The sequence below is a fragment of the Tenrec ecaudatus genome, assembly GCF_050624435.1.
Source record: "Tenrec ecaudatus isolate mTenEca1 chromosome 1 unlocalized genomic scaffold, mTenEca1.hap1 SUPER_1_unloc_13, whole genome shotgun sequence".
Classification (NCBI taxonomy): Eukaryota; Metazoa; Chordata; class Mammalia; order Afrosoricida; family Tenrecidae; genus Tenrec; species Tenrec ecaudatus.
The window spans coordinates 3,874,457-3,886,595 of NW_027457553.1; positions in this window are offsets into that span (position 1 = coordinate 3,874,457).

Here is a 12,139-nt window from a genome sequence, read left to right on the forward strand (position 1 = left end):
AGCCTAAAACAGAGAGGGACCCATTTCAAAGAGATGTGGGGACACGGCTTTCATAAAATGGAATGCATCATGTAATCCAGTGCAAGGGAAACCCAGTAACTTTGGGAAGGAACTGCATTGGCTTGGACTAAACAGCCAGAGATAGTGCTACATAAAAAGAAAGAAGATGATTGATAAAGCAACCCAGACATTATTGTGGAAAAGGAAAAGGGACTTAGAAGAAAATCAAAAGCTACAAGGAACCTCTCTTAGGGAGAAGTCTTGTGGTTTCAACTTGTGTGCTCTGGGGGATATTTGGCAGTCACGTATTAACTTGTGCATTCAATTTAATCCCTTTAAGGGATTTTGTCACTGGGCCTACAGCCCAACTATCCTGACAAAAAAATCTATCTTGAAAATCACCCTGCTGTGAGGAAGCTAAAGGCAAGCACATGATACGATCACATGGAGGGAAATTGGGGAGCCAATGCAACAGCAAGAACCCAAGCCCTAGACCTAGGCCCTAGACCTATGAACCAAAGCAAACCCATCTTGCCAGGTTTCACTGCTTGAGCTGGTTTGGCCAATGCCGCATGGAGTGGAGATGTGCTGCCCCAGCCAACCCTTCCTCAAATTACAAAATTATGAGCAAATAATACACCGAGTGGGATTGAAAGTCACTAAGCAGCAATAGGTAAGTAAAACATATGGGCCTACCATTACCTATCTGTAAAGAGTCTTTGGCAACTGGTTTATGGAAGACGCAGGCCCTGATTACCTCCCATAACACGTATTCTTTATCATAGCCACGGACACTCATGGAAACATTAAAGTTGTGCTTGAGAGAGGAAAAGGTGAGTTAAGAACTGAGAAAGATGGTCATGTGGCCTGGATATTGCTCAAACACTCCATTCTCCTTGGTCTCTTGGAAGAAGTAGAGGGATGAGAACCCAAAGCTGTAAACATTGTGTGGATTAGAAACGTGTTAAATTTGGCGTGAGGGCTGAAGGCCCAGGTTGGTAAAATTATTTCTGTAGGATTTTCTAGAACCAGAGCTGCTCTGAGGCCCACACTGGAGAGAATGCCATGGTCATTACCCTTGTATGCTTTATTTTGGCTGAGTCCCTCCCCCATCATGTGTCAGGCTTTACCCAGTGCCCCTTCTCAGCCCTGATACACGGTGTTGCCAAAATGGCTCAGAGATGTTAAGCAATCTGATCAAGGTCATGTGGCTTAAGGTCAGTTACAGAGTCAGACACTGAAATGCAAGAAGACTGACTCCTATGCCCAGACCTGGGACAAATCTCTCTGACAGAGCTGGGTAGATGCCCCTAAACATCCGTCTTGTGTGTGTGTGTGTGTATTTGTGTGTGTGTGTGTATGTGTGTATCCACATATATATGTTTGGTTTATTTGTCATCAACATAATTAGAGTACTTTCTATCCAATTAAAAAATGAATTAAGCCAAGGTTGGTGGTTTACAATTTGCACAAGTGCCTTTATGAACTATCATGGTTTACTTTCTTTCATTGGGAGGCAGCTCCAAGCTTCAGACTTCTTCACTCCCCAGGTGAGGTGCTACATCAGACCAGAGTCAGAGGAAAGGATTGACCAGAAAGAGTCAGTTCACTGAATGAGGTTCCTTTGAAAAGGAAGCCAAAATGGCCCTTAAACTCATGGCCATCAAGTCAATACTAGCTCATAGTGAGGGACCCTGTTGAACAGGATCCTATGGTACAGGGTAGCTCTGTCCCTGTGACTCTCCAAGACTAACTCCATGGAAGCCGAAAGCACCATCTTTCTGCCACAGGGATGATGGTGGTATCAAATTACTGGCCTTTGGGATGTCAGCTCAACTTGTAACCACTGTGCCACAAGGGCCCTTAGTCAATCTAACAGGTCTGGCAAAATGTAGAGCCAGACATTATATACTGAAAATGGCTCACCACCACCACCACCACCACCACCAAAGGCTGGCTTTCTGGTGGGGTCTTCTGCTATTGACTGGTCCTCTGTTGTGGCCCTCCTCCTTTCAGGGATGCACATTCTGGCACTTTTATCAACCACATCTTGGTGCCCCAGATTTCATGCTGTGCTCTTGTCTCGGACCCCAAACTTGAGGCTATTAGGTAATTGAGAGCATAATATGAACATTCTTCCCCCAGCCATTTCATTTGCTCCATTATTTTGGTTCTCATCCATCAGGTAAGGAAATGCGTCTTAGTCTGCCCTTCCCCTTCCTTTGTGCTGAGGAGGTACAAAGGGAAAACTTGTCTCTACTTCTCTTTTGCAGGACAACTTCTACCATATCCCTCCATTATCACCTCATTGCCCTTTGCCAGTCTCTGAGTAGCTAAAACTTTGCATCATTATTAAGGAGCTTTAGTGATATAATGGGTTACTGCTACCACCAGGCAAGTAGTTCAAACCCAACAGCCTCTCCACAGGAGAAAGATGAGGCTTTCTGCTCCGCTAAAGAGTTACAGCTCCAGAAACCCACGGAGGCAGTTTTACTCTGCTCTACAGGCTCACTACGAATTGGAAGCAATTAGATGGCAGTGAGTTTGTTGGGTACGGCTTGGTTTGATTTGGTTTTCTACCATCGTGTTATCAACTCTAAGATGGGAAAGAGTAGACCACAGACCCCAGGGCTCTCTCTCTTGTGTCCCCCAGATTTCACACTCAACAGTGACTTGTCTTGCACTGCTTCTGCCCGCAGCTCTGCACTTTTACTTGATACCCCAGGTACTACTGCTGATGAACAAAGTACCCCACCGCAGTGACTTAAAACACCAGTCATTTTCTCATGCTGACAGAGTCTTTGGGTCAGCAATTCAGACAGGCTCCAGCGTATAGTCTCAGCTGGGAAAACACGGACACTGAGGTGGCTTGATAACTGGGCTGATTTGTTGAAGAACTGTGGGAAGAACAGATTTTCGTACGTGATAGTGATTTGATGGTTGCATCATGAGGGTTCCTTCATTCACATATCTGCCTCCCCTCTGCCCACCTAGTTTGGGAGGACTGTCAGCTGCGTATCTACAGGTGGTCTCTCTATGTAGCTCAAGCTTCTTCTTCGCAGCAGCATAGTGAATGCAGGATCATTGGATGTCTTACAAGGCAGCTCAAGACTCAAGTACAAGTGAATAACGCAGCAACTGCACAGCCTGGCCATCAGCATCACTTACATTGTATTCTATTGGTTGAAGCAGACATCAGTTTACTCATATACAAATAGAAAGGACCCAGATCCCACCTTGTGGTGGGAGGAGTATCTAGATTAGGTGGCAAAGAGTCGACTGGTTGAGAGAGATGACTGGCTACCATCTTGGAAAATTTGATCTCACCCAGTCTGGCCACTGGTACAATAATTTATATCCTCCCTGCTACCCTTCAATGGCTGATTCCTCCCCAGGCCGCCTTCTAAAACCCCTTCCTCCAGGAAGCCTTCTCTGATTACTCCAGTTCACCTTATCCCCAATTTTATCTCCATCATTTGTATTTAACATTACAGAGTATAATAGTGGTTGTGGTTTTTAGAGGGGGTAATAGTTAATATTATGAGGCAGAATGACTATGCTCACCTAGCAGTTATCAACCTCTGGGTCACAACCCCTTTGGGGGTCCAACAACGCTTTCACAGGGGTTGCCCAATTCATAACAACCCCAGAACTGACCATGTTCCCAAGAGTCTGCTGACCTCAGCCTCTGCCAGTCCAGAACAAAATGAGATTTAAAAATGGTTTTCATTGTAGGTTCTTAGAGTCCTAAGGAATGAGTTGAGAGTAAGGGGGTGGCCAGGATGGAAAAAGGGAGGAGAGCAGGAGCAGAGAGGAGACACACACACACACACACACACACACACAGAGAGAGAGAGAGAGAGAGAGAGAGAGAGAGAGAGAGAGAGAGAGAGAGAGAGAGAGATGATTTAGAACTGTGGGAATTTTATGGGCAAGCAAGCCTTTTTCAGCCTGAGCAGGCAGATTGAGAAATCCATAAACAACCAAGGAGCAAGCCTGAAGATAGAGCTGCACGGTCTAACAGACAGGGGGATAATAGCACTCAAGTCGAAGGAGACCCTGGGCCACATGTAAATGATTCAAGTCATAAAAGGCTGCTCCTGGGTGCTTTGTAGCAGAACAAAAGCATTCCACTGACATGCAAAAGTGGTTTTGGAAAAACCTACCGATTTTCCTGACTTGCCTCTCTGGCCTATAAATTAATGCTTCAGACCTCTACCTTGAAACAGTTGCCCCTGTCAAGAACCAATCTGGAAGGTGAGGTGGGGCCATTCAATATTCACAGGAATATTGGCAAATCTTGGCTGCCAACTGCTTCAAAGCACGTCTTCCAGCAGCTTTCAGCAGTCCACTCTACTCAGAAGCAGGGAAGGGCAGTGGGGGCAATCACCATGACCTAGGACCATGGAAGCAGGAAGAAATGCTGAGGTGGGCAGATAACTTTACCATCCTTAATGGGCTACTTAACTCCTTGGGGGAAGGGTAGAGGTGGCGCCAGTGAGGTGCCCCAGGCAGCAGATGGCACTGTTAGCAGCCTTTTAGAAGGGAGGGTGTCTGAGTTTAGGGTGCCCAAGAAGCAGACCTGACATAAGGAAGGAGGCAAGTGCAAGGTGTTTGTTTGGGAGATGCAAGAAACATTGGTAGGGGAATGGGGAAGGAAACCAAGAGTTGGAAGGCAGCCAATATAGGGTGTAGTAGTGAGCCAGCTGACTCTGTGGGCAGCTGGAGAGTAATTCCCCTGGGGAACGTCTGGAAAACCAGGACAATGGTGCTTCCCCAGCTTTCTGTGATGAAGGGCCAGGCTGTTGGTTACCTTTAAAAAAGACTCTTAAAACATCCTAGTGATGTCAGATTCTGAGATCATAGAGGCTTCCTCTTCCTTGCTTGGTCTTGTTGGTATGTGCTATCAAGTTGGCCTGCCTCAAAGCAACCCCCATGTACAACACAAGGAAATGCTGCCAGTCCTGGGTCACCCTCACAATCGTTCTGATGTTTGAACCCATCGTTGCAGCCTCCGAGGCCATCCATCCTGCCAACGACCTGCCTCTTTGTCGCTGGCCCTCCCCTTATTTCTGACCAGATGGGTTCGTCCTCTGGCCCCCTCTCTGACAAGGTTCTGCCTTGACTTACTAGGCCTCCACCACCTGACAGTGTTTCCATGCCGAGCATAAGATTTTCAGTGGCGAATTCCTTTGCAGTGGGCAGCCGATTTTTCTTCATTCTTAGCTTGTCCTCAGCCTGGAAACTCTGAAGCACCCTTTGCCCTTTGGATGACGTTGCTGGCATTGGAAATACCAGTGACATGGCCTCCAGCCTTCCTTTGTGTACCTAGCTGAAAATGGACAGATAATAAACATCTCACAGTTTATCACCGGTTCATGTACCACCCTTGGAGCAGCACTGGTGTAGATCATACATCACTGAGTTCTCCTGCACAAGGAGATGGAGCCCTCGTGGCTGAGTGGTTATACACACCAGCTGCTCCAGGGGAGAAAAGGTGGCTTTCTATTCCAGTAAAGAGTTAACAACCTCAGAAACCCACATGGGCAGTTCTACCGTGTCATATAGAGTCATTATGAGCTAGAATCAACTCAATGGCAGGAGTCTGAGTTTTGGCTGTCATGTTAGCCAGTGGGGGAAGGTTGGTGGCCAGGGTGTTGGTTTGACTGGGGCACAAGTGGGGAGGGATAAACTCCTCTGTGTGCATTGCACTAGAAAAGTGGCCATTTCCTCTTTCTAGCATGCGATTGAAAAAGAACTGCAGTTAGTGGCAGTTGATAGTCAGCCTGAAAACACTGTTGGACAAAGTGTAGGGTGCCCAAGCATATGCTCCTGAGGGGTCCACCATGGTCTTTGCCCATCCCGTCCCAGTTAGTGACACTCTGGGCACTTAAGGGAAACGCAAAGACTAGACGAAGGGTCTGGAAAAATGTCCCAGTGTCATGACTTCACTCTGACTAGTTTTAAAGACGGAGGCATTGTGAGGTGGGCCCTACTTTACCTGCTGTGATAGTTAAGGTTTATTAACTATCCAGGCCAACAAACACATGTGGGATTAATTGTAGGGCAGGGAGATAAATGCCTCAGTAATAAGCCTCGCCTTTCTCTTTCTCTGGTTTCTTGTTCTCTGATGGTCAGACCAGTGTGCCTTAGCAGTAAAGCCTTAGACATTCTTTATCTCAACTGGTAAGGCTCACTTTCTGTGAGCCATCCCTGAGGAGAAGCCACATGAACCTACCCTGATGCAGCCCTGGGTGGTGGAGAAGCCAACTGAAGAACCCTGCCAGTGCTGATACGCTTACGCGCTAACTGATTTGGCTTTTCTCCTGCACCCGGCATCACTGCGTGTGCTTGGTAAGATGGAGGAGGACTTTGTGTATTGGTGGTGACATACAGCCTAATGTTGGACTTGTGGACTTGGGCAGCACTGGGTTGGGAGGTTTTCTTGGTGTGCATTTACGCTTTGTTTAAAACTCTCTTATACATATGAGTTTCTGTGGATTTGTTTCTCTAATGTACCCAGACTAATACACCTGCCTAACCTAGTATCAGAGTTCAGTTTTCCTCAAAGTAGTGATACCACTATTGAGATAGTTAAAGTTTATTCTGACAACCTGGCCAACTAACACAGGTGGGGTTAATGGAAGGGCGGAGAGATCAATGGCTTGGTGAGCCTCGCCTTTCTTGTTCTTGGGTCCCTTGCTTTCTGATGGTCAGATTCGGTTGCAGCTGTCTTAGCCAGTTCTCTGCTTCAGGTGGCAAGGCTGACTTACTGCAAGACATCCCTGAGGAGAAGCCACATAGACCTGCCCCGATGCTGTCCTGGGTCCTAGAGAAGCAGACTGGAGACCCCTGCCAGCGCGAGAGATGCTTACATGTTCACTTACTCGGCTTTCCTCCTGCAGCCGGCACCACTGTGTTTGGTAAGATGGAGGAGAACTTTGTGGATTGGTGTGGGACACATGGGCTAATGTTGGACTTGTGGGTTTGGGCAGCACTGGATTGGGATGTTTTCTTGATGTGCACTTAACCTTTATCCAAAACTGTCTTTTATACATAAGATTTTCTGTGGATTTATTTCTCCAATGTACTCAGACTAACACAACTACTATAAGAAAAGCCAGGACACAGGACACAAGTTAGCACCCTTGTCAGTTTGGGAATGACACTAAATACAGAAAAGCTATTCTCCCCCATGGCACCTCTGGGTGGCATCCCTGGGTGGCACAAACAGTTAAGAGCTCAATTCCTGACTAAAATATACTTCTGAATCTATATGGTGGTGCCTCAGAAGACAGACCTGGTGGCCTGCTTATGAACGCTCACACAGCCTTGAAGCCCCTACCTAACACGGTTCAATTTGGCTCTGCACACATGGTAGTTCTGTGACTTGGAATCAACCTCACAGCAACTGGTTTGGATGACAGGTACTCAGTCCCTGAGTTATGACCGGCACCATTCTGACGATTCTGTTATGAGTCAGTCCTGACAGAAGTCAAATATCTCATTATTCTTACCTTTTATTTTCATCTTTACACATCTGACCATCATTAGTTTGTGGGGGTTGAAAACATTGGATATAAACTTACAGCTAGAATGGCATCAGAGATACATGCTATAGCATTACATGTAGTGCATGCTACTTATGGGAAATTTTCTAAAAAAGAAAGAAAAGCAGATGGTCATAATGCAGCTCATCTCAACTTGAATACAGCACAAATCAGAGATTGTGTTTTCTGGGTCTTTGAACTGATATGAGGCAATTCAGTTGTGGGCTGATGAAAAGAAGTGAAGTAGACCTGTTTTTAAAAGCTTTAACGATCTCGAAGGCTAAATGGAATGGGGGCAAATATGGTTTAAATCCCTGGAATAGAGATTTGGGAACCTTTCACGAACCTGTTTCATGACACCAATTTACTTCCAACACTGTGGAGAGCGACACACTTTCAATGCAGCAAGTGGTTTGCTGCCATCTTTGAGCAGGCTCTATTATTTTCTACTCAGCCTATCCAGACATTTACTTGCATGCTGGCCTTATTTTTTTTTAAGCGAAATACGTTTCTAATGGCTTAAAATTTTTAAAATTTCTGTACACCACATCACTTAATAACAAAGAAATTAAATAAAAACTGAACAAAGGAAAAGGTGGCTATAAAGTAGAATCAGCAGGGTTGTTGGGTAAAAGACAGGGACTGCAGGACACAGGGTTCTAGGAACTTCAGAAGCTTAGGAATTTGGGTGGAGACACTGATTTAGGTAGGCCAAAGTGACTTAATCCTGGCCACGACTAAACCAGGGTGAACCACTTTGAGAAGCTCTAGTGTTTTCTCCTCTTCTCGGTTGTCTGATCTTCTCTCACCTGAAGCTATTGATTCTATGTCTCCTCTTCTCCAGGCTAGTTTTTCAGGGCATTGACAGCTCTTTCTAGACTTGTGACACACTCTTAGTCTGCAGGTTTGGAGTCTGGGGCTGGCTACAGTTTTGTCTATGGGAGTGAGAGGGCCATCGAGATCAAAAGGTCTATTCAGATGGTCTCTGTGTCCTACTGGAGAAGTCAGACAGAACAGTCTGGGCACTGTAGTTGCCATCGCCCCTGGGACAGAGTTTTGGGTGCAGGAGAAGAAAGATAGGGATAAAAGTGATGCAAACTCAAGCAAGTATCTTTAATACATAGATCCCTTCAGACTCCAGCCTGGACACTGTTCCTTTGTTGGTCTTTACATACACTCTCCCCTGATTCCAGAAACAGTTCTGAGTAGTCGGTGATTGTGACTGAGTAGGAGGGCTCACTGCCTAGATGTCACATTTCCTAGGTCTGCCTGATGGCTGTTCCACCACAAGTGCTCTCTTAGTGTGCCTCCGTTTCTTTGTCTGGAAAATGGGGTTGATAGTTCTCCCCACCTCATCCACTTAGTGGTTAGTCAATTAAATAACTAATCACGCCAATAGGTTATTTAAAGTTAAGGGGCTTGCCTGCTAACCCAAAGGCTGGCTATATGAATCCACCCAGAGGTGCCTTAGAAGAAAGGCCTGGTGTTCTACTTCCAAACTCTCAACCCTGGGAAACCTATGGAGCAGAGTTCTATGACAGACAGAGTGTCGCAAAGGGTGGGAGCAGGTAGATTTCCACTCCTCGGAACCCTAGGGATCAGTTCTGCTCTGTTCACGTCATCACTATATATCAGAATCGATTTAATAGCAGTGGATGGCTTTAAAACTCACATTGAATCCCTATCGGTGCAGGGGTTTAAGCACCTGGATGCTAACTGCAAGTTTGGTGTAAAGTTGAAGCTCTCTGCTCCCATAAAGATCCACAGCCTTGGAAACCCCGGTGGGGTTTCCTACTCTGTCCTGCAGGGTCACTATGAATCAGAGTTGACTCTACGGCAGTAAGAGTGCTTTTGATGGTCTGTCCTTACATAGTTGGCTGGACAAGTTGCCCAAGGAGACCATGGGATGCAAACACTTCCCAGATGAAGTATGTTAAAGCTTCAAATTCACAGATCTATGTAGCCTAGCGTTACCAGTCACCCAGGCGTCTGTCACTATTCCCAGTTTCCCTATTAATTCAGACTTCTTTGCAACCATGGTTCAGGTGTAAGGCTTCCAGGTAAAACACAGGCTGCCCAGTTTAAACTGAATCCAAAATAAACAATGACGTTTTCTTAGTACACACATACCCCATAGTTATACTAAATATGACACATACTAAAATCCTATCTATTGTTTACCTGAAATTCAAATTAACCAGGAATTCTATATTTTCATGTAAAGAACCTGGTAGGCAGGGCCACAGAGGGCTCTTTTAGTAGCATTAAAGAACACCAGCCCCCTTTCTGTAGCAGTATAGGCATCTCCCGAAGCCAACATGGGGAAGCACTTGGGCACAGGTGGTTTGAATGAGAGGTGGCCCTGAAAAACACAGTGCAAGAACAGCAAGGTGAGGCCAGGAAGGGAGGGAAACCAGTAAGAGGGAGTCACTAGGACTCAATCCCCTAGGAGGCTTCCCAGCAACCACGGAACTTGTCTTAGCATCAGGGCACAGGAGGAGTGAGGAGCTGGGGCTGAGCAATATCCTGGGGGCGTTCATGCCTCTGCACTTCCGGGTGGCACTTGTGCTTGACTGAGCATGCCCATGGCAGAGAAGCAGAGAGCCTCAGGCACTTGAGGTGGAAAGCCTTCAGTGTACTGGAAACTGTCTCCCACAGCTGCTGAGTTGCAGTGCTACACCCGAGCAGAGAGTAAGGCGGATGTCTAGAGCCCCAGCCTGATTTGCCCGAAATCAACCTCTCAATCTTAGTTGGATGAAAGAAGTTGCTCAGTTGACCACAGAGGGTTGCTATGAAGATAAAATCTGAGAATGTGTGGAAGAGGATGTTAAAAATTGATAAGCACTACCAAAATGGAACGTATATTAAGCATTATTCAGTTAAGAATGAAAGGGAGAGAAAAGAGGGAAAGAGGGAAGGGCAGAAGAAAAGTGGGGGAGGGAAAAAGGAAATAGCCTCATAAAAATAACGTCCAAGTAACAAAATTATTTGGTAAAAATTTTTATTGAGTGCCTTATTTTTTACCCGGTAATGTAAATAGGTAATAAGGAATACATAGTGAATCAAACAATCCAAATGCCTGCCCTCACAGAGCTTACATTTTAGGGGGAAAGTAAAATGGATAACAAATTAGAGAAGTACTATTAAAAGAAATCAGACAAAGGAGCTGGGGTGGGAGTTGAGAGGGGGTGTTTGGGGAGAATGATAGGGTTTCTATTTTGAATGGGATGGTCAGCCAGGGGAGGTGTCACAAAGGTGACTTTGAGATCAAAACCTGAAGGAGATGAGAGGGAAAGTGACACAGATCTCTGGAGGAGAGGGTTCCAAACAATGAGATCCTGTGGGCAAAGGTCCTCAGATGGATATGTGCCTGGTCTGTGGCAGGAGTGGCAAGGCCACCAGCTTGGCCATATCACAGAGAGCAATGGGGAGGGAGGGAAGGAGGGAGGAAGAAGGAATAGAAGACCCGTGGGCTGAAGGGATACTGAGGGAGATGTATACAGAATATACAGAGCTCTACAGGGCATTTGAAGAATTTGTCTTCCTTGGGGGTAGATGAGCCGTTAGAAGGTAGTGCGTGGGCATGACATGGCCCACCGTGCATTTTAAAAGGGCATTAGCTTCTGTGTTAACAGCAGGCTTTAAGGGAACAAAGATGGAAAGCAGTCAGTGAATTGGGAGGTTAGGAAAGCAGTGCAGGCATGAACAGATGGTGGTAGGGCAAGGGCGGTAGGAGTGGAAAGGGTTGGACAGAACAGGATTCTGAATCTACCATAACAATGGATGGAAAGAAAGAGGCAAGTTATGGATGCATCTACAGCACTTGACCTGAGCAACTGGAGGTAAGGAGCTGCTAACACTGAGCTACAGAAGTCTAGGGGAGGAACAATCTTGAGTAAGGTGTGACGGAGAACGTGGCTAAGTTTGAGAGGCTGTGAAGGTCCAAGTAGAATAGCAATGGGTGGAGTCTGTGTCGTAGTCATGAATCTGGCAATCCTCAGTATAAGAGATTATTTCAAGTCACAAAATGGGATAAGGACATCTACATGGAAGGGTGTAGGCAGAGAACAGAAGAAATTCAGAGTTAGTCTTTGGGTAAAACAAGAATAAGAGGTCAAGGAGGCCAGAAAGAACCAGCAAAAAAGACTCAAAAGGAGTGGCTAGAGAGATGAAGAAAACCCAAGAAGCCAAGTGAAGCATGAGATCATTGTAGAAGTGAGGCTCTGTGGACTAGCCGGGTGATACAACAAGAAAGGTTCTTTCAAAACGAAAAAAAAGTTCTCCTAAGGAGAGCATATTCCAATGGGTTTTCTCCTTGACACAGTGCTTGCCTTCCTCCCATTTAGATAAAGCTGCCCCCAGGGCACCAGTTGTCCACATCTTGTGCCTTTTAAGACAGGTGTTTGAACTGTCCACCATTTCCATCCATGCCTGGCCTCTACCCTGCCCTGAGCCGCCTCTGCCTTGTGGTATCACATCCCCTAGCATCTAGCCCAATCCTTGAAGCACTGTGAGCCCCAGACTACATGTGTCTGAGCTATCCCTATTTAGATCACACCTAGTTCCAGACCCATCATCTGTCCCCTCAA